Source organism: Amphiprion ocellaris, chromosome 4 (assembly GCF_022539595.1).
Source record: "Amphiprion ocellaris isolate individual 3 ecotype Okinawa chromosome 4, ASM2253959v1, whole genome shotgun sequence".
NCBI lineage: Eukaryota > Metazoa > Chordata > Actinopteri > Pomacentridae > Amphiprion > Amphiprion ocellaris.
Window position 1 is genome coordinate 19,405,711 of NC_072769.1, and position 23,785 is coordinate 19,429,495.

The 23,785-nt window shown below is 40.6% G+C and overlaps 1 long non-coding RNA gene across 4 annotated transcripts in view; it reads left to right on the top strand.

Annotated features, from left to right (window-relative positions):
* LOC118471743 (uncharacterized) overlaps positions 1-23,785 on the top strand; it is a 117,689-nt gene that overhangs the window by 22,552 nt on the left and 71,352 nt on the right. For all 4 annotated transcript variants that reach the window (XR_008601451.1, XR_008601453.1, XR_008601454.1 and 1 more), the window contains exon 2: positions 17,236-17,304. This is a non-coding gene — a long non-coding RNA (uncharacterized LOC118471743). The remainder of the gene's footprint in view (positions 1-17,235; positions 17,305-23,785) is intronic.

Consider the following 23,785-nt stretch of genomic DNA (forward strand, 5'->3'; position numbering starts at 1 on the left):
TGTCATATAAAATTGGACTGTGATTTAACATAGAAAACAGTAATTTTTCATGTTTCCAGTACCAGTAACTTTGAGTTGTTGGAAAAAAATGTGGGAAAAAAAGATTCTCTGGCCGCTAAGTAACAAAAAGCATCTCCAATCCCTGGATATTATTAACAAAAGTGGTATTCCAGTAATATTTACTAGCTGTCTAGTTAATTTTTAACTTCATGCCAGAGACACATAACACCCCTGTGTGCTGTTTCTGTTCATCTGAAATCTGAAATATTGGAAACAATATTAACCAGCAGCCACCACACAATATTTTCAAAGTATTACAACAGATTAAGTTAAGTGTATTAGTTTCACTGCTCAAATATAATAGTATGATATCAAATGGTGAGATATGTGGCAAGATGTGGCAAAAATGAAAACACAAAAGAGCCAAGATAGGCAAGTCTTCTCAAACACATCCCGGGTCACTCCAGAATTGGAGGACATTTTCCGTTCCACCCATTATTTAAAATAATCCATGTACAAAATACTAAAATATGGAGTTTCTGTGTAAATGTATTTGTCGTGAAACCAAATCCAAAAAAAAAAAAAAAAAAACTAGGGGGAAAGAATGTTTGAAAATATATTTTAGTCTGGAGTTCCCCATAAAATGCCATTTTTCTCTCGTCCCACCCCCTGATGACCAAATTGAATCTCAAATAAAACAAATTTAAATCTCCTTTTTTTGGGTATTATTTTATTTTTTTTCATTGATGATTAGCAAACAACAAATAAAACATGGAATAAAAATGGTACCATTGATGTGTAAGCTGAGCCAGTCAAGCCTTTGGTAGTTTGTTACCTGTTATTGCTTAATATTTAGAAGAAAATTATGAAAGAGAAGGTTTATTTTTCAAAAATGTTGAAGCCCAAATGCCCTCCAATTCTGGAATGACCCTTAACTATAAAGTCCTGGCTCCTACCAGAAAAGATGACGTCCACCATAAAGCCTTTCTCTGGGCTCCAGTTTGACTCCATCATCCCCTGCTGTGTCCATCTTTATGTATAGTGTATGGCTGGGTCTTTGATTGCAGTTGTCAGGGAATCTTTCACTTCTTTTCACTTCACTTTTTTTTGGGCACTTAACAGCACTGTCACTGCAGCTGCCAGAAACATGACCTCAAAGCCAAGAGAGACATCAAAATGTCCAAATGGGATTCATGAACTCATTAATCTTAGTTGTAAAATAACCACATTTATTGCACATGAGCAAAAAAATAAAGCTGTATTAGCTCAGCTGCTCCCAATCCTAACCTCTGAGACATTGCCTATGTGTGCCAGTTGTGAGATAATGTGTGTGTGTTTGTGTGCGTTTTCGCCTTAAGGTCTACAGGTTAGAGCGCAGTAATTCTCCCATTCCTCAGATATCTTCATTATGGGCTCAGGCAGCCCTGCTTCATTAAGAAGCCTGTTCACGCCTCCTACCCCTGCAAAATACTTCATACATAAAATCCCTAATTTCCTGTCTGGGTGAGTGTAAGTAATTGAATCATTTCACACAGAAGAGAGATAAGCATCACTTTGTTGGTTGGAGGTGTTCTCGCAGACTCTGGGACACCGTGGCCACAGAGTTTAGTGTAAACCTGCCGTGTGATGTGTGGATTGATGAACCTCTATTGCACCTATGGATTATCATTTCTATTTATATTACGGTACATGTCAGGTATAGTGGATTGTGTTAATTATTCAAAGAAGTACAACCCTTGACTCTACTCCAGACACATTTACATCTTGCCTTATAGGCTAGATGTTGCATACATTATTTACGTCATATCGTAATTTTACTACTGCTTATTCAGTTTTTTAGCTGTGTATCTGTTCATCATGGCATGGGAATCCCTTTCCTTTTGTTACTTTCCCTGAGGATTCTCCCCACAGTAGCAGCAGAGATCTAGGGATGCAGTGTCAGATCTGTCTGTCCACCAACCTGGTCTAGACTGAAACATCTCAGCGACTGTTGCATGAGGTGCCATGAAATTTCATATAGAAATTAGAGAGAATTATGGACTATTTCTCCAACTTTTCCTGGTAATCCTCTGACTTTAAATCTAGCACAGATTTCTAGTCAGAATTTCAGCTTGTACAGTATTTATGTGACCAGGTTACTATCAAAGAAAAGACAACTTTATTATGGTTATGATTTAGTGCTTATTAGGAAATGTTAGCATTTAGCACCATTATGCCAAAGTACAGCCATATACTGTCGCAAGTTTTCTAAAACCTAGTTTGTTTGTTTTTTACTTGCTGCTTCGTTAGATTTAAGCACCAGACTACTTGGTTAGATTTCAGAAAAAAGTATTGGTTTGGGTTAAGAACCTCTGAGGCTAAACAAGAACCCCAAAATGCTAATGCAAAAACTGCAGTCTCTCAAATGGCCACTTGAGGCTGGCTCCCAAAGTGAGTCAGTCCCCATAGACCGTAATGTTAAAATGCCCAACATTACAGCAGAAATAAACATGTTTACAGCTTGATATACAGAATGGTTTTGGTCTCTATAGGTAATTTCCCTGTTCATTGCAGTTGCACTGGGAGTGAAATTTAATACAACTCCCCTGTTTAAACCGCATTAAGGCTTAAAGTTGTTCATAATTAAGGGCATGACCACTTTGAGTGACAGGTGGATGTTGTCACAGGACAGTCCATGGCACAGAGATGTTTCTGTGACCCACCTCACCTTAACTTACCCTCTACTTCTTTGCTCATTTCTACATCAGCCCTGAGTTAGGTGGAACCAGGTGCTGCCAATATGATAACAGCCAGAGCCACCACTTTGAGCCCCGATGTTCATCCATAGGTTTACCTGTTTGGTAAATCTATGGATGATGTCATAGAGAGGTCATTTATCTTTGACGGGGACATGTGTAGTTCAGATTGTAAATTGCTCTGAGAAAATGATCAGTTTTTATCACTAATTCACTTGACCCGAAACCTTAATTTATTATGTGACGATCGGCATTGTTTTGTCTGTCTGTTAGCAACATTACTCAAAAACAGACTGACAGATTTGGAGGACATTTTCAGGGAAGGTCAGAAACGACACAAGGATTTTGGCAGTGATGCGGCTTATAGTCTGGATCCATGGATTTGTTAAAGATTTCTGTATCATTGCGAGATAGCAGCACAGCGTCACTGTAACCATGACAACCAGTGAACACTACGTCAGCTGAATGCTGACAATCACATGATTGTGATGCTACTAAAAATCCACCACTATGGACTTATCAGGACTTATCTGTCGGAAATGATGCAAAGAACAACTGATTAAATTGTGGGGGTGTTTGCGAGTCCCGTCAGTTCCTGCCACCCACTATATATTTAGGTCACATGATTTGGTATCCGTACATAACGTACACATGCATAATATATGCTTGTGTTTAGCACAAGGTCATTTTGTTTGTGGGTACATCTGTATTAAATGGCCACATTCTATGTTGCCATGATTTCTGATCTTCAGTAACTAATAAACAAATCCTGCATTTAAAAAAAAAAAAATGCTGCATTTCTGACAATGCCATATTTGGGAATGAACAGCCTTGGCGGAGTACTGTGCTCTCTGAGTGCTTTTCTAGTTTAACTAAGTTACACATTATATAAAGGCACAGAGTGATGTCAAACTAATAGTAAATCTTTGAACTTCTTTCTCATTTATCTGGAGGAAATGGATTGAATCAGTGTTGTTGTTTACTCTCAAATACACTTGAGGGAGACTCAGGTTGTTCCTTTTCAAACGTTTATTTGTCCCGCTAATGTTAAAGCTAGCCACAGTGAGACAGCACAGTAAGCTGCTGAACAGAACCACAGTATGTCGGTCAATGAGCTGCTCTGTCAGAGCAGCTGGGGGTTAAGTGCCTTCCTGGAAGGCGAATGATGATGAAACTGTAGTTGCATGATGTAGTTGCAGACAGTTTCTCATTCTAATCACCTTGGCCAGATTTTCCCAAGCAGGCCAGGTACTTAACTTGAATGAGCATGAGCACATTTGTCTTGAAGCTTTCGCAATGCCAGCATAACAGGGCCTAAGTTGCTCTCATTCAAATACACCATGGCTGCATGCATCAGACCTCTCTTCATTAAGTCATAATCACTATGAAGAATGTGACAGATCAGGTGAAAAAGCACATTTGGTATTGATTTAATTGTAATTATGTCACATGTTTCCCACAAGGGATGACACATATTCTATTTTTTAATACTATATACACTACGAGTCAAAAGTTTGGACGCATCTTCTCATTCAGTGGTTTTTGTTTAATTATTTTATTCATTGTAGATTAATACTGACGACATCAAAACTATAAATGAATACATATGGAATTATGTTGTAAACAAAGAAGTGTTAATCTTCAGTATTAATCTACAATGTAGAAAATAATAGAAATAAATAAAAAGCATTAAATGAGAAGGTGTGGCCAAACTTTTGACTGGCAGTGATTGTGTGAGTGTATGTATGTATGTATATCTCTCTGTATAGTTTTTAGCCTGTTTTTTTCATCTAAATGTTTATTTTTAACTTTTTTGGATGAACTAGTTCTGGCTTGCTCATTTGAATTTAATAAAACTCATTCCTCTACTCTCAGCACTAATTCCTTTCCTAACCCCTTTTTACCCCATTGTCTCTAATCTGCAACTGCTCCACGAGGGGTTGGAAAGGGTTTTTTAGGGCTAGAGGAAGGGGGTGAAAGGGTGAAGAGTGGGGTGAATCTGGTGCATTGTGGCTGCACATTAATTGAATGGGCTCAGATCCTGAATCCCTAATTAGGGACAATGGCTGTGACATGGGCAGTGCAGAAGCAGAGAGCTCTTCTCAGACGTAAGTGGGGAGTTGAAGGACGGCCACGGAAAAGCACCTCACACTCCAAAAGCCTTAAGAGACCATTGTGTGAGCGTCCAAGCGCACACACACATACAAATGAAAGAGAGGTGGGGTGGAGAAGGGGGTGGAAGCGAGATGGCGCTCCAGCAGCTTCATCACGTCTCTTCCTCCTTCCAGCTCATTGACTGATGTCACAGTGAGAGACTGAGGGGGGGGAGTGCACCATTTGGGGGTGAAAAAAAAAATCAAAATGACGTGAGAGGACTTACGTCAAAGGAGGAAAACAAACACCTTGCTAAGAACCATCAGGCTGTGGTGGTGTCTTTCTATGTGTCTACGCACAACATGATCTGCGTTCACGTGAGCATCACGTCGACAAGGCGTCCCTGCACCATATTGCAGCATTCATTATCTATAACCACTTACGGTAATCCTGTAGAGGGTCATGGAAGGGCTGGAGCCTAGCTCAGCTGACATCCAGGATGAAAGGAAGGCTACACTCTTGACAGGACTTAATATTAACGTACACTGAGACTATGTCTATGTTAAGACATACACTACCAGTCAAAAGTTTGGACACACCTTCTCAATTAGTGGTTTTTCTTTATTTTCATGACTATTTACATTGTAGATTCTCACTGAAGGCATAAAAACTATGAATGAACACATATGGAATTATGCAGTAAATAAAAAAGTGAAATATGTCAGAATATTTTTTATATTTTAGATTCTTCAAAATAGCCACCCTTTGCTTTGATTACTGCTTTTCACACTCTTGGCATTCTCTCGATATGCGTGAGGGTACATTCAAAGTTTTAGCAATTTTCCCGACTAACTGACCTTCAGTTCTTAAAGCAACGACAGACTGTTGTTTCTCTTTACTTAGCTGATTGGTTCTTGCCATAATATGGATTCTAACAGTTGTCAAATAGGGCTGTCAACTATGTACCAACCTGACTTCTGCACAACACAACTGGTGGTCCCAACCCCACAAAGAAGGCAAGAAATTCCACAAAAAATAACCTTGACAAGACACACCTGTGAAATGAAAACCATTTCAGGTGACTACCTCATGAAGCTTCATAGATTTGATGCCTTCAGTGAGAATCTACAATGTAAATAGTCATGAAAATAAAGAAAAAACATTAAGTGCGAAGGTGTGTCCAAACTTCTGACTGGTAGTGTATACATTTTGAAATACAGTTATTGCTCGAAAACAACACACATCTAAGTTTTAGTAGACTTTGGTGAAGCACCTGAACAACGTGAAACTCTATACTTATTCACCCTCTTTGTAGTTTGAATACTCACTTATCACTGCCAATGTCTGGTAAGTTGTGTGACAGACAGATAAGAACAGAAAAAAGATAAAGAGGACATAAAGTTTTAATAGTCCTCCTAACTTCCCTAATACAACACTCTTATGTATTAGGTTTACACTTAGGCCACTATTATACTACCTTATAGACAAGCACACAGACAGCTTTGGATGTCACAAACAAATAGTTGTTCTTATACTACTTTTTCTTGTAGGACGTGTTCCCTACATGCACGGTACATTAGTGTCCATTCTGCGATGAATCAAAATGGCCCATTTTTGCAGTACATGTGCAATCGGTGTTTTTGCAGCATAGAAAACAGGTCTGTGTGGTCACAACAGATTGAAGGATTTGCACCGAGCTGATGACAAGATTTACGTCCCTCAAACCCTAGCAGACCTTTACGTACTTTCAGATATAGAAACTATACCACTATCTTTAGCCAAACACTGTGTCAAGTGTTACAGCTTTAATCAGTCCCCTCCTACTCTATGTGTCCACCTATACAGCCATAGTTATTCTCATATACAGAGTTTTCATGTTCCAGTGTGAGGTATTTAATAAATCACAGCCGGTAAGCGCTACACGTTAAACAAAAGTCTTTCACAATCTGCTCTAGTGTTGTGACAAAATCTTGGATCTTGAATTGTGAGGTCATCTGACCAAAACAATGTGAATACAGGTTAATGACAACATCCATGCTGTGCATTTGATTTGAAAAATTTATGCGACTAAAGGTTGTCTTCTTAACTTTACTGGTCTTGTGGCAAAAAAATCCAATTCGTTTAGACACAGGGCTTAAATGCAGAGAAAGACATGAAAGAATCTCATACAGATGCATTCATAAGACAACTGCTTTCTTTCCGCTTGAATCACTGAGTTTCTGATCAATTATATTGAATTACTAAAAGGGGAACTCAAAGTGTTCAGTTGTCATTTGACAGCTATGGAAAATGTGAAAAAAAAGTTATGCAAAGTGTTTTTTTGAAGTTACCTACAGCATCTGTACCGTCATATTTTCAGAATTTAGACCTTGTAAAGACTGTTTTCTATTGTGACATCCCAACTAAAGAAGACGCTGTGCAAAATCAGATATGTTACCTTCAGTATTGTCACTTGAGTCCGCTTTGGTTTTCACTGAAGACGACAAATGTGAAAATAACAAAAATCTGGTTGTGCAGTTATTAATAAGTCAGTCTTGTGTTGCTCCTCATCTCTAGTGAATTGAAGCTACATGAGCCACAACTTGCATAAAAACCCAACCCAAACAACCAACCAAACAGGTTGTGTTGCATTGTGGGTAATGTAGGTGCGTATTTGGACAAGGACCATGAGTGAGCTGACTAAAGAAGACACAACTTTTATTAATCAGTTTTTCAATGATGTCACTCCTCATCTGTAGTGAGTTGAAGACATCCAACTATCCAACCAACCAAACCAGTTGCTTGGTGGATAATGTCATCACCAGATTTGGACAAGGAAGATGAGTGAGCTGACTAAGATACAACTTTTATTAATCAATTTTTCAGAAGCAGAAAGAAATCTCAGCCGGGTTTTTTTTTGCATATGAGCCACAAATGCTGTTGTTAGATTTGAAAAGATTACTGCAGTTTAGTAAAATAACAACTCATCCCATTCTCCTTGGTTTCTTTAAGGCACTAAAATGACTTATCTACAGACATTTATATGATTCTAAACAAATCATATGAACTTTGCCAACTAGAAAAAACATGTTCTTGATCTAAGTATTCACACTAACACTTACTTTGCAATCAGGAGTGGAAAAGTGAAGTTGAGTACAAGTGTGGAGTCCTTAGACAACACCCACTGTGGGTTGTAATGAACGAATGTGAGAGATTTAAACGCCGGTCCAAACCAATTCATGACTCCCAGCTAGTTTATGCGTGTTTAGCCTGGTCAATCGATGGCGTCTCCGATACTGTCAGCTGCCCTCCGGGTGTGTAACCAGGATGCAGAACAGCAGCGGCGGTGAGCGTCTAGGTGTGTGCAAACGTGTTTTGGTCCTACAGAGAGACGCAGCAGGATCCTCCAGGCCAAAGGTGTCAGCCAGCCAACCAGCCAACCAGCCAGGCGGCTCACCCTCCCTCCTTTGCGTTTGCTTCCCCCCACCCTCCCCTACCTCCCCTCCTACGGGCCTCATTATGAGAGGGAGAAAGCTCACGGATACCCTCTCCTCCCCCAACTCCCACTGCACCACTGCTGTGGGGAGAGAGGTGGAGGAAAGAAAAAAAAAGAGTCAGGTGCTAAATGTGAACGTGGATTAGTTTCTATGCCAACGGCGGGAGGACGCACTCACGCAGCCAGCCAGCCAGGGTCCCTGCAAGACACTTGTTTTTGTCCCTCTTGTTTTCTCTCCTTCCCTGCCCTCCCTTCCCCTCCCTCCTCTTTCGTGCCTCTCTCTATCAGTAGGGGAGATAAGGCTGGGCCCTGTGCCTGGTATTAAACCTTATCTCTCCAGCTGGGGCTAAGGCCTGCTGGATTTGGCCGCACAAGTGCTCCTGTTCAACTCAAACATGCCTTGTTTTACCGGCCACCCATTAGCATCACTTGTCACCTGGAGGCTTGACGTGGCTCCAGTGGATCAGTGGAGTTTTTTAAAAAAATTTTTTTTTTTATAGTTTCCGTCATGCCACATGCAACGGCTGCTTACCAAGTCTGAGAATATATATGTATAGAATCTTTTGTGAAGTTTTACATGGGAGCAGATAAATATTTTAATTGTTTTTCTATTGATTTCCAGGAGTTTTTTCCCTCGTTCCGCACGCATAGCCTATCTCCAGGAGCTACATTCACGTTTCCTTTGTGTGATATTTCCTCCTGATGCTGCTGTCCCTCTCTCTGTAAGGGCTGAGAGAGAGAGAGGCTGGATGGGAGGGAGGGAGGGAGGCGAGAAGAAGAAGAAGAGGAGCGATAGACAGGAAAGAGGAGATAGACAGCGAGGGAGACGGGGGCAGAAGCAAGGAGACGGGAGAAGAGCGAGAGGAGGTGGGAGGGGAAGGAAGGTGCACACACATGAAGTCAGGCGGGGGAAGCAGGCAGGAAGGGGTTAAGGTGAAAACAATAACAAGGGGAGCGGGGAGCGTGCGTCTATGTGCGGCTCCCTGGAAGTGTCAGGCTCTCTGTTCATTGACAGTGTCGTGCACCCGCCGCCCCGAGAGCGCCGGCAGCCTCACAAAGACAGACAGCTCGAATTAATCCCACGGGGGGAGTGCGTGACAGTTTGGCAGAGCGGAGAATTGAAAGGGAGGAGGATGCCGAGAATGGGGAAGGCGCGAGCATTTGTCAAATCATAATTAAATGATGAATCACTATTCTGTTATTAACGATATGCCCACCCGAACCTCCCTTGTTACAAAAAAAAAAAAAAAAAGATGGAAATGGAGAAATGAACGACCACCGGCATTGTGGCCACTGAAAAATAGAGGATTTATTGCCCGCTCTGCTTATTTTTGCAGGGGTTGTGGTTGCACACTAGTTTGTTGTTGATGGTTAATGCAGGCTTCTCTATAGGCTACTAAAATCAATACAACTTGAAAACATATCCTTCAACCAAATTATCGAGAATGCCTTGAAAATCATGCATGAATAACAAATACTGATGTTAGGGTTAGCTTATTACTGTGAGGCATTATTTATTCAAACCAAAGCATTTTGCTATGTGACAATGATGACGTCTGAAATCACTCGCTTGAATAGTTGCGGGATACACAATGTGGAATTATTGGCTTCTTAAAAAATAGGTCTTTACTCTTAATGAACAGCGTCCAGCATCTCTTTCATATTAATGCATTATCAACCAGACTTTTTATTCTTCGCGCAACTGTTTCGTTCCTCTTTTGTGTGTACCTACAAAAGCAACACCATTAACGCCTCTGAGAAGAGACTGTTTGAAAGTGTGGCCTTATCCCGATTTCTAGCGGTTATCGAATCTTACCTTTCATCGTCAAGTCTGTGTGTGAAACATTGTAAGGTGTAAGATTTATACATTAACGAATTGCGCGGAGGTTCAGAATATTATATAAAAATTCCTCAGAACTCTGGAAAGCATTGAAATCCATTCACTTATTTCTTTTTTTTGCACACGTTTGGTAGAGTTTTGATTATAAATAGATAAACTTGCTGTTTCTTCCCACAAATCTACTCTCAATAACTCGTAATGACAAAGGAGAGCAAGTTTCTTAAAAATTTTGCAAATTTATTCATTATCAAACACTGAAACCTGTCATTTATGGATGCATTCAGACCCTTTGCTTTGGCTCTCCAAATTGGGCTCAGATATTTGCTTTAATTATCCTTGAGACGTGTGAAGAATTTCATACGTGAACTTGAGCTAGATGTGGAGGTCTGACTTGTGAATTACATTAAAATGGACGTCTTCCACCCGCATGTAAATGTGGAGGGCAAAACATAAGAAACAACTCTCAGTGCAACGGAGTCCAGTCTGACGCCGCTACCAACTACAGCCTCAATAATATACATAGTAAGCTAGTCAAAAGACGTGATTTTCTTTGTAGAAGTAGAATTTATGGCTGATTTGTTGCATTTATCTTGGATTATATTTTACAGGGGTAGCTACTAATGTGACCTCAGTGCATATCAAACTAATGGGCATTTGGCTTTCCTGCTTTTTCTTGTCAATCCACATTGTAAGTAGGGTTAGGGTTCCTAGGGTTGTACGATTAGGGTTAATGGTGATATATAAATAAAGTTATTATTAATAATGACAACAAAGCTATTTTAAAAATGTATGCAATATAAGAAACCTATCCCTGCTCCATAGTCTGCTTCAATATTCACTTTACAGCAGCTCAGTCATATACCTAAGCTGACAGGGCTCGTGGAACAATGATATAATAGGAAAAATCAACATGAATATAAAAGCCTTCAAGGTGCACATTAGAGTGAGTCAGTTTTATGGCTTCTTGCTAACTTTTCAAGCTGTCATGGCCTCACAGTAGCATTAGCGCAACAACAAATCTGAGTCACCTGTAAGGTTCATCACTGCACTGTGGCAGCAGCAGCAGTGGTAACGAAAATGAAGAGAACAACAACAATTATGCATAAACACGATTTAGGATATCTGAGTTGAGTTTGAATTCAGACCGTGTTCACTTTCATTTGTTCAAACTTGATGTTTTGTAAAGGTTGCTAGAAATGTAATACAGCCATCTGGAAATGGAGACCAATGCACACAGACAGTTCAAGTATTACATATGTGACCTCAACTACATATTTTTGAGACAGTAAAGATGAAAAGAGTACTGCTTACATAACCAAACATAATCACCTTGTGGAGTGTCTGGCACCAGGATGTTAGCAGAGGATCCTTGGGGTGCTGTGTTGCATCCATGGATCGTTGTGGCATCATCCTGCTGATGCTTGGTCAGTAAAAGAGCTTCGGTGTCAGGAGGCTGGGTCAAAGCCTTGGACTCTGTGACGTGTTCCTGAGCACTTTTTGAGGTGCCTTGCCCTACATATGAAGATCACTGGTGTTGAGGAATACCATTACTGTGGGAGCATCCACAGCAGACTCCACTAAACTGGACACACTGCTGCTTGTACGTGTCTGTCTGTTAATGTGAAGGTGGAGTTCAAACTTGTGCTGCATTGAAAGTGATACGGAAATATTAGTAGGTCCAATTTAGTAAGCTTGTTGTCGTGACTTTGACATAAAAGAAGCCAGAGTGCACATTTAGACATGCAGGCAACACGTTCAGTTTCCGTCAGATTAACGGAAAGCAGTGCCTGTATGAAAGGGGCTTAATGATTACATTACTTGTCAGTGGTTGACAGCAAATACGGTTTATCAAAGTGGCTGTAAAATTCACCCACTCTTATACATACAGAACAAAGGTTTTTTTGTCCTTGCCTGTTTAGACATTTGTGTTGCCAGTCTTTTTTCCTTTCTTCTATTATGTTTCACTGTATTCATTTTGTCTCCCAATACTCACAAGCTGTTCAAGGGCATACAACCAAAGATCCGCCATATTATGTTTGGAGGACTGATGCATTGTCTGTAGAGGATGAGTCTAATTGTGTATGAACTGATGCCAGTATATTCTGTTCTTGAATGAGGTCAATGTTTGATACATAAAACTTCTATTCTAAAATGAAGTTTTATATAGAGTCAATGTCTTCATAAATGGAGGTCCTTTTTTGTCATTATTCTCCTTTTTTGCAGTTTTTAATGGAAATAAATGGAAGACTGCACTAAAAATGCACATCTTATACACTTGTTTACTGCAGCTGGATTGTAACAGCAAGAAGTTGCTCAAAACTAAATTTTGGTTGATTTTCAGTACTATGAATAAATTCTGAAAACAGTCAACTGGAGGTGACTGACTTGAGCATAGCTTTTTTTTTTTTTTTTTTTTTTTTTTTTAATAACTTCTGTAATAACAAAAAGTGTCCTGCTAGAAGAAGTTAGTTAAATTGAGGCAGCAGACAACAGAAAACTACTGCTCAGTTGTTTGAACAGATTTTTTAGCTGGACAATTTGCTTCAGCTACAACCTTTAAACTTACAAGGTTAAGTTTCATAGATTAACAGATACACTGCCCATCCAAAAAAAAAAAAAAAAAAGTTGTACACTCTAACATTTCACTGGACTGCCTTTAGCTCTGAGAACGACAAATGTTTGCCGTGGCATCGTTTCGATAAGCTTCTGCAATGTCAGCATTTATTTCTGACCAGAGTTGCATTCATTTTATACCAAGATCTTATATTGATGATGGGAGAGTTGAACCGCTGCACAAAATCTTCTCCACAACATCCCAAAGCTTCTCAGTGGGACTGAGGTCTGGACTCTGTGGAGGACAATCCATGTGTGAAAATGACATCTCATGTTCCCTGATCCACTCATTCACAATATGAGCCTCATGAATCCTGGCATCGTCATCTTGGAACATGTCCATGTCATCAGAGAAGAAAAACTCCATTGATGGAAAGACCTGGTCATTCAGTATATTCAGGTAGTCAGCTGACCTCATTCTTTGGGAACATAACGTTGCTGAACCTGACCAACCCCAGATCATAACCCTAAACCCCCACAGGCTGGTAGACACTAGACATGATGAGTGCATCACTTCATCCTCCTCTCTTCTTACCCTGATGCCCCCATCACTTTGGAACAGGGTAAATCTGGACTCATCAGACCACATGACCTCCTTTCATTGCTCCAGAGTCCAATCTTTATGCTACCTAGTAAATTGAAGCCTTTTTTTCTGATTAGCTTCACTGATCACTGGTTTTCTTAGAGCTACAGCTGTTTAGTCCCAATCCTGTGAGTTCCCTTCACATTGTGCATGTGGAAATGTTCTTACTTTCATTATTAAACATAGTCGTGAGTTCTACTGTTGATTTTATACGATCATCTAAGAGTTTGTTCCAACCACATTTGTTCCTCTAAGATGATGGTTCACCACTATCCTTCAGGTTTCAATAATGTGTTGGACGGTTCTTAACCTGATTTTAGTAGTTTCAGAAATCTCCTTAGTTGTTTTCTTTGCTTGAAGCAGGTCAATAATTTGACCCTTCTGAGACAGATTAACATCCTTTCCATGACCACAGGATATGTCTTCCAACATGGTTGTTTAAGAAATGAGAAGCTCCTCACTGCATCAGCTAGAGTTAAATAAGTTGTTGCAGCTGAAACATATTCATCACTGCAGTAATTATCCAATGGAAGGCTCTTACCTATTTGCTTAGTTAAACCCAAATGTCGACTTTTTTTGGGCATGCAGTGTATATTAAATTATATTAAATGAAATTAATTGTCTTTATTCCATCATTGTTTTATGTGCTGGACAACAGATACACACTCATATCAAGATACAGCAGCTGCTGTTGCTCAGTCACAAACTAATTTCCAGTAGGATGACATTCAGTATCAGGTAAGATGACCCTAGAGTGGAACAGCTTTTTGTTAAACATAATTAAACCATGTTTAATTAGACCACCATACTCTGAATTCTATCGATTTTATAGGTGATACTGATATTTCAATATTTAATATCTCAAAACAACCTTATTCCTACGACACAAATACACAATTTACAGTAAGCATTGTTTGGACGATGAGCTACTCTCTGTTGTGTTCTAGATTTAGTATTGGTTTTACCTCAAATTGCATTGGACTTAATGTTGTCGGATAGGAAATTCAGTTAGATTGCTGTAATCTGAACGACTTCTTACATTTTCCAATTTCCATGTTCATTAATAAAGAAGCTTTGGCAGTGTTCCATTTGAAAAAGTAAAAACGCACCAGCTGAAATCCCTGAAGCAAGCAGAGAAACATCAGCAGTTATTTTCCTATTGGCATGACTCTCTTGAACCCCGAACCATGTTGGACTTGTTGCTTAGGGTCACTAATGGATAACTTTACAGCCTGCATGTGACTTACTGCTGTCATATATGGATATCTTCAATACTTTGGCATGCATGGGAACACTTTCTTCTTTCATCCTGTAGTACAACTATACACATTTTCAGTTCATAAAAGAATATAACGTAGAAGTGGTATAGAAAGGCAAAATGAGGATGAATATACTGGAAATGGTGACAGACTATACCCTGTTGATTGTGATTTGAACTATGGAGTTGCATTAATCACTTTTGTCTTGGTCACAATGAGCCTTTGACGTGTCTGATCGCTCACCGATCTTGTTTGCAGCAGTTGTCTACACCTGATTCCACAAGCCTCCATAAAAATGATTTCCAATATCTCTCTGCGTGGCAGTCGATACCAGAAGAGGAGGGTGACTCATGCTACAACGTGCTCCTAAATCTTTAGATTAGCATATGAGATGAGATGAGATGAGATATTACACGTTTTATCTCATTTAGATTTTTTTTTATGACTGCCACAGCCTCAATTATTTTCTGTTGGTTAATTCATACTTGATTGTGTTGTCTTGGTATGTTTTTAGCATCATTAAATGTACGTAAAAGCCTATTCTATTGTTACATTTACCTCAGTGGAGGTCGTAATTTCCAGCCTGTGCACCGGTGATAGATGACCGCCATGCCCTGCCATGCTTCTCCCCGCTCTCTGCTTTATGACAGCTATGGAGCTACAGATAAGATAAAATTTACAGAGAAAACCTCAACAAAGGGCCGGCTGCATATTCCTTTCTAAAACAGGCAGAGATACGGGATTCCTACTGGCTACATGCTGGGTTTTCACAAAATCAGTTAAGTGTGTGTCTGTGCATGTGGGAAAACACATAGTTTTTTTCTTGCTTGTTTTTGAGCCCTGTTCAGCGGAAACACAACTAAGGCTGCAGCTATCGATCATTTTAGTAATCGTGTATTCTATCGATTATTCTGGCAATTAATCGAGCAATTGGATTCCACGCTTGGCATGCGCGTTACAGCATCAAAAGTGGAAGTGAGCGCACTGTGCAAGAGAAATAACCGTCCTGGTGGAACACAGGCGGACATCTGTGCTGTATTGTACATATATAGGATAGTACAGTTTTCTACCAGCATTCCTTACTTACATAATTTCCAGTTGCAACTTTTTACTGTCATAAATGTTTACGTTCCTCATTGTTCTCCATTAAAACAACCTGTTGACTGAAGCAGCTGAACACCATCTGTTCATTTTGTGCGGAAAACGAGGCAAGTGATCGTTAAATGATGCTCCTGTTCGTGTGATAAGTTTGAAGCAGAAAGTCAGAGTTAACAAAGAAAGTTGAAAACCACCTTCATACCTGTTAAATGTGATGAGGTTTTAGTTTTTGTCAAGCCGAGTCACACAAAGAAAGTGACTATGTTGAACTGCCTTCATAGTTCAGTCCTCTGATCTGCTAAATGCTGTAAACACTAGAAAAGCTGCGCCAGTTAAAATAGAAGTGTCCCGCCAAATTTAAAATCCCCTTATAAATTACTGATCATAGGTCCAGGTCCGTATAGGATGAAGTCTGGGTCTGGACTGTCCAGATTGTCCAGGCCATTTAGTAACCTGGGGTCTCATATATAGTGGATGAAATGAAGCCTCGATTCAGAGAGTTTTGCCTTGAGGAATTTTAGTAATGGAATTACTTGAATAACTGGAGGAATCATTTGAGCCCTAGTTTTGACATACGTGCGTCTCTGAATATAGCATAAAGACTGTGTATTTGAAAAGCTTTATAAGGTAGCCTTCACATAAAAGCACATATAAAAGACACCAGTCTCTTTGGGATGACCACAAGCCTTGCACCACCATGTGCACCTTGTACAGTGATTGTTGTACTTTGTGTGCGTCGAGCCTCTTCACAAGTTATTTATGCTCCGGCATAAGAGCGTACCTGACAAAGGAGAGCATCGTGGAAACCTATTCCCCCCCCGTGTCGTATAAACCGTCTATTTCCTGCAGCGTAAGGAACAGGAGTAAAAATCCTGGAAGCTTAGAAAAGGAAGTCAGAGCAATTAAAGAGCCATTAGTAGCACCTCTCTGAAAAAGCCATTAATCAAGAAGCAGCGGTGCCGCTCACAATGGCGAGCGCAGCGTACACTGAGGAGAATGAACGACGGATGATTCAATGAAAGATATCTCTATTTGTAAAGCGTCTATCTGGGATGGAGACACGTGCAGCACTGTAACGACAGATTATATTTACACACAGAGAGAAATCTAAAGAGGAGCACTACAACTACATTCCACATTTAAACTAATGAACTCACCTATTTTCCCTAAGTATGTATTAGGATATAATGATTATGAATACAGAAAGATAAGATGAAAGGGTTTCTTACTGCAAGCCGTTTATTTCATATATTTTATAAGTTGTGGTCATAAAAACAGCAGTGTGAATTTTAAAATGTCAAGCATTTCAATCTACTCAAAGACCACAGCATTCTGCATTTTTCTAGTAAGTCTGATGATATTTCTTGTTAAGCCTTGATTATTCTACCTTGTGAGCGTGCACAGAGAAAGCTGTGGACATGATTATATACTAGTCTGAATCACCAGATGCAGGATGCAGGTATAAGCCTGCCATTGGCCGCCAATTTCAGGTGGCTTTGTCCTGATCTCCAGCTATCTGTGTGTTTTCTTTGCTACAGGAAACATCAACAACCTCTGAGCAGCACCCTACCACACTGAAAAGTTCTGCAGAGGATTTGGATTGTGCAGTAAGTCAGCCATGTTTTTTTTTGTGGATTATCAGTTTTAATTATGGTTCTCGTGTCCTTGAATGCAAATGTTCCACCAAAACAACCCCTCCTGTCACTATTTTGAAGGAACATGAAATCGATTCTTTGTTCTCTGTGATTGGTTTAAAGAAATACAAACAAGCCAAACCATTTTTTTTCTTTCTTATAGCAGAATGAGAGTGAAGTGCAGCCAGAGCATTACGTTCTTCAGAATGGGTTTGGAAAGTGAGACTATTAATACACTAGTCTGTGGTCGCTTTGAGTCTTCCAGGTCTGATGTGCTCATTCTAATCATTCACATCACTGCTGCCTTTGTTGACTGTCCACGTGGAGACAAATTTGAGGCGATAACCAAATTTAACAAACAGAAACTCTACCACTGACCTTACTTTTGCCAAATTCTACTCTACCGTTCAAAAGTTTGGGGTCTCTTAGAAATGTCCTTATTTTTGAAACAAAAGCATTTTTTTTCAATGAAGATAACATTAAATGAATCAGAAATCCAGTCTATTCAATTCAATTCAATTTTATTTATATAGCGCCAGTTACAGGTCAGAATGTCTCAAGACGCTTTACAGAACCCATATGCCTGAACCCCAGAACAAGCCAAAAGGTGACAGTGGCAAGGAAAACACCCTTTTAACAGGGAAAAAAACCTTGAGCAGAACCCGGCTCTAATGTGGGGGGACCCATCTGCCTGCTGGCCGGGTAGGTTGAGAGGGACAGAAGAGGTAGAGAGGTACAGGTAAGACATTGTCTTAGACATTGTTAATGTGCTAAATGACTATTCTAGCTGGAAACAGCTGATTTTTAATAGAATATCTCCATAGGGATACAGAGGAACATTTCCAGCAACCATCACTCCTCTGTTTTAATGCTGCATTGTGTTAGCTAATGATGTTGAAAGGCTAATTGATGATTAGAAAACCCTTGAATAAAAGTGTGAAAATTGCCTGGGTGACCCCAAACTTTTGAACGGTAATGTATGTCACGACTAAAACTAATGCTACGTGTCCACTGGATCCATCAATTTCCCGCATCCCATTTATTGTCTATGTGAAACGCATGCTGTTGCATGCTGGTTCCGTTGTGGTGCGTTTTGAGCTGCGATCCACTGCGTCTCCCCAGAACTCGTTTGCATAAAGTAGACTTGACTTCTACTTTATGCAAATTCAGTGCGGCGAACAGAGATCCAACGTATTGTGAAACTTTCCTCAGACGTTTAGCCATCGTTCAATTAAAACGAGGACAGATTCAGCAGCTTATCTTTCGCCTCAAATGCTTTCAGAAACACTTTTCGCTTAACTGTTTTCGCAATAAAAGAGAAAGTTTGCGACTGAGCCGCTATGTTGGTCTGACTCATCTACCGGACTGAAGCTGAAAGTGCTATCATGTGACCAGCTAGTGGCTCGCTAGTGGCAATTTTCAGATGCGGCACGTTTACATGTGGGAAAAACTGATCCAGTGGACACGGACCATAAGTACACTCCCTAACTCCACCAGCCTGTATATTGTTTCTATGGAAGGTATGAATCTTCAGGAATTGGATCATATACACATTCATTTTTTTGAAACGCAACTAATGTCTTTAAACAGCTGCTGATTGAAAATTTTTTTTTTGTTCAATTTACTGTCTTGAGTAAATTGTGCATTTGATCAGTGACAGTTTGCAGCTGCTGATTTGATGCTCTAGTGAGTATAAAACTAAAGTTTTGATCAGTCACACTGAATGCTTGGTCAGATTCTTACACTGTGTTCAGGTAATTTCTAATTTAAAACCTCGCAACATGCCACTCAATATGGATTGCATTTAAATTGCTTTGAACACATATTGTGTGTGTTCAAACTTGTTCTTAGACGACTCTTGTGTCACTCTGGATTGCTGATGTGTTTAAATAGTTTCTGGATGAGCTACAAAAATAGTACTTTTGATGAGGATGAATTCATTGTAAGTTTTGGCCTTTTCGTGGGATTTGTTGACAATAAAGAATATCGGCAGAGACTTATGCTTTAACTTTACCCGACTCCTGAAGTCCTGAAGAGCGTGCCCATTTTAAACGGCGAGGGATATAGGATGTGAATACGGACATTATTGATTGCATTACTCAGCCATATTGTATAAATACTGTCAAAAATATGGCAGCTGCACATTAATTAGGAGTATTGATAAAACATCAGGGACTCTGCTGGTTCAGCAGGCCACACATTATTAGGGAAAGGTTAAGTGCCCAGCCGACATTTAATTTCCTCCCTCCATCTCTCTCTCTCTCTCTCTCTCTCTCTGTCACACGTCTCTTGTCTTTTTCTTCTCTCCCACCTCTCTCCTTTGGCGCTTCCTCTCTACACTTCTACCTCCCCCTCTCTCATTCTTCCTCCCTTCCTTTCTACATAAACACTCGAGTCCTAATTCCTTATATTAGATTTTATTGGGAGAAAGCTGCACTGCAAAGAAAAGTTTGTTTCCTATTGGTTCCCCACAGTCATTGCATAGACACACACACACACACACACACACACACACACGCATCTCTTATTGTCATTTAGCAGCATCCTCTTCAGCAACACGCTTGCAAGATGGATGCCCTCTCACACACATTTATCCGCCAGCGCTGCGGTGCTTTATTATCTAATTTTGACAGCCCGGTAACGCCCATTGTGCCGCCGTACTGCTGCCGACGGTTCCCCCAGGGACAGTCTGGGCGAGGCCTCTGCTGAACCCAATCGCAGAGAGCTAAACATGCAGCGCAGCTCGAATGCTAATTTACTGTAACCAACGCGCCCAAAGACCTCCTGTCATTGCAGCTACCCCCTAAGCCCCGGCTTGGCTGTCCTCATCGCTGCTCCCACCAAAAAGAATAAATACACACACACACACACACACACACACACACACACACACACACACACACACACACACACACACAAACAAACAGGCTGATCTCACTCAGTTGGGATGATTTTTTTTATTTTTCTCGAGTCCATAAAAATCTGCATCTCCAATGCTGTCCCGGGTCCAAGGTTTACTGGGGATGATAAAAATGATGATTTTGAGGGCGGCTGTCTGTGCCTGAGGGAGAGATGACAAGACAAGATTGAAATGTGTGTGGCGCTCTCCCAGCCGGCTGCGATGAGGGATGGCTGTCCGCTCCCTCTGAGGTCTGAGTGGATGAAACATTAAGCCACCTTAGGATAACTGATGGCCGGCTGATGAATGGTCGTAGTTAGCATCATCGCCATTCATCACGCCACGCGCGAGGATTGTGATTTATCAAATTCACCGCTTTTCATTAAGATTAGTTTATGCTTGTTTTGCACGTCACCTGAACATGCGAGGCTCGTCATCAAGGTGTGACGGCCTCATCAGGCTGTCGTATTTCTGCTCTGACTGATAATGACAAGCGACAGAATAATATTTAGGTTTTGCTTCATGGTTTTAGACAACTCCAGGTCGACGAGAGCTCAGTTTGAAATATATTATGCCAGTTTACTGGGTGTAAAGATGATAAGTGAGACATGCAAAAATGATAAGCAGTAATGAGGATATCAGGATGGGATTTCTCATATGTGATCCAAGCATTTTGCCTTTCATGTCCTCAACCGAAGTGAGAAAACTCTGAAATAGACTGTCATCCCCAAACCTAGCATTCAACCCATGATGGAGTGGGAAATCAGGTATTTTCCTTAAAGCAGCCAGTGGTCACTGAATACCTTTGCCAGTGTTTCGAATAATACAGAGGAGAAGTTTTCCTCAAGGCGTTTAAGACCCATGATACAGTATATTACGTTTCTTTGTGTGGAATTGGATCTTGTGTTTTTAACGCCGTAAAATCAACATTCATCTTAGAATTCAAAGATACTTTTCCCGTCCACCCTCATATTTCCTTATTTTAATCAGTTTTCGAAAGTAGGAAACTCAACTCTTTGGTAACATTGTGCGAAGGCATGAAATCATCTCTGTCTTTGTTTTGGATTTCTTCCTGAAATGAGCAAATGTCATCATCCAGAAAAACATGTTTTTTTTCTCTGCCTACTCACTTCCCCATAACAATTCAACAACAATCATTCACTCTCTGTGATTGGAAGATGAATAAGGTGCTTAAAGAACATTATTCTCACAAATCTCTATGTTGTTTCCACCAAAGCAATGAGTCGTTTCGGCAAAAAATTTACATTTTGGTTTAGACAATTGTCAAAGCCAACTTGGGGGCGTCAGCTCTCATGAGCTGGAGACTCTTTCTCGCACTTTTCGCTCCCTCCTAAAATCGGATAATCCTCATTTTGTGTCCACGGTTTGCCACTGTCGTGCAGTGCTTCAGCCACTGAATTGGTAATTTCATTCCAGTCTCCCCCAAGGCTCACCCTGCAGTCCTAACTACCCCTCCTCCCCTTCCCAATCCTTACATGCAGGCCCTGAAGTTGGTCAAATTGCCTAAACCCTGAGCGATTGTAATTTCTGAAGAGGCTGCCGAGAGGTGCTTTGAAGGGGGGGAGGAAGGATAAAGAGGAGAGAGCGGGACTGAAAAAAAGAGAAAAGGCAGTAATGGCAATGGCATTGGGCATGCAGGAGCTGGAAGCTAGGTGAGAGCGGGGACGGGTGTGGAGGATGGATGTATGGGGAGGCGGTGTTAAGTGCTCTCACGGAGGAGTCGAGCCCTCCCTCTCGCTGGTCGCAGCCTCGCTCTCGGCGGTCTGATCCCCTTTGAAGCAATTACCCTTTCACCTGGACAAGCTCATCACAGCATCACTGCAGTCACCCCAGCACACCACCACCAGCACCACCTCCGCTCCAGCAACGCAGGACTCCAACCAGGACTGTAAAATACTGGAGGGGAGACAAAGTTAGGCAGGAACTTTTTAGAAAATAGTGCAACACCATCACAAATCACTCATAAATTTATGGAACATTTTTTACACGCAGCAAAGAAACGAACGGTGAAAAATGGACTTGCTTTTTGTTGCGGATGAAGAAAATTACAAATTGCTTTTGCTCAAAGATTTATAGGTGCTGAATATGTAATTTGTTGTTTGTCGCACTGTTTACAAACACTTTGGTACACACAACAGGAAGTGAAAGCGTCATTGTAGGTTCCAATTAATGAAGCCGTCAACTCCCATAATTCCTCTCTTTGCAATTGATGTTGAAGAAAGAATCCATAGAACTCCTCAATAGAGTGGAACCGTTTACTTAAAGTAACGCACAACAAAAATACTGTGTGCAAAGTCAGTGCACGTCTGCTGATCCCTGCAACTCAGACAGCGATCAAAGAAAGAAAAAAAAAAAAAAAAAAAAAAAAAAAAAGGTGAACTGTTACTGTGAAGCAAAGATCATGGCCACCTATTTCCACATATTACAAAATTCTATAAATGAGACTGTCAAGCATTTTACATCACCTCAAGAGCAAGAAATAAAGTTATCTATGTAACTGTAAATACTTCTTTTCACCCCTCTAGAGAACAATGTAAAAAAAAAAGAGCACTCAGAGAGCGCAGTACTCCGCCAAGGCTTCTCATATGTTGTATCATTATGAAATCTTGAAAAAATTTGTTCCACAAATCACAGCACTACAGAATGTGGCCATTCAATACAGATGTACCCAGAAACAAAATGACCTTGCGCTGAGCACAGGCGTGTGTTATGCATGTATACATTAGGTACGAATACTGAATCCCATGACATAGATATGTAGCGGGCGGCGGGAATTGATGGGACTCGGAAACACCCCCACAATTTAATCAATTGTTCCTTGTATCATTTCCGGCGGTTACGTCCTGATCAGTCCACAGCGGTCAATTTGTAGTAGGATCACAATCATGTGATCGATTTTTCAAATGCATTCAACTCCATCCACTCCACCATACTCAAAGAGAAGCTCACAGAGATGGGAGTGGATCCTTCCTGTGTTTCTTGGATCATAGATTACCTGATAGGAAGGCCACAGTTTGTCAGGCTGGGGAACTGTGTTTGTGGGACATTAATGAGCAGTACTGGGGCTCCACAAGGAACAGTCCTGGCTCCATTCCTGTTCACACTGCATCCATCAGACTTCAAATACAACACTGAGTCCTGCCACATTCAGAAATACTCTGATGACACTGCTATCGTGGCATGTATCAGAAATGGACATGAAGCTGAATGCAGGGATCTGATAAGTGCCCTCAATGACTGGAGTCACAAAAACTGCCTGCTACTCAGCACCTCAAAGACAAAGGAAATGATCATAGATTTCCACAGATCCAAACCCCCTTTTCAGCCAGTGAACACTTGTGGTGTGGACATCAAGGTGGTGACATTGTATAAATATTTAGGTATCCACCTTGATAATAAGTTAGACTGGTCTAAAAATGTAGACTTCATCTACAAAAAGGGCCACAGCCGACTTCTTTGCCTCAGAAGACTTCGATCATTAGACATCTGCAGTAAGATGCTGCAGATGTTTTATCAGTCTGTGGTAGCAAGTGT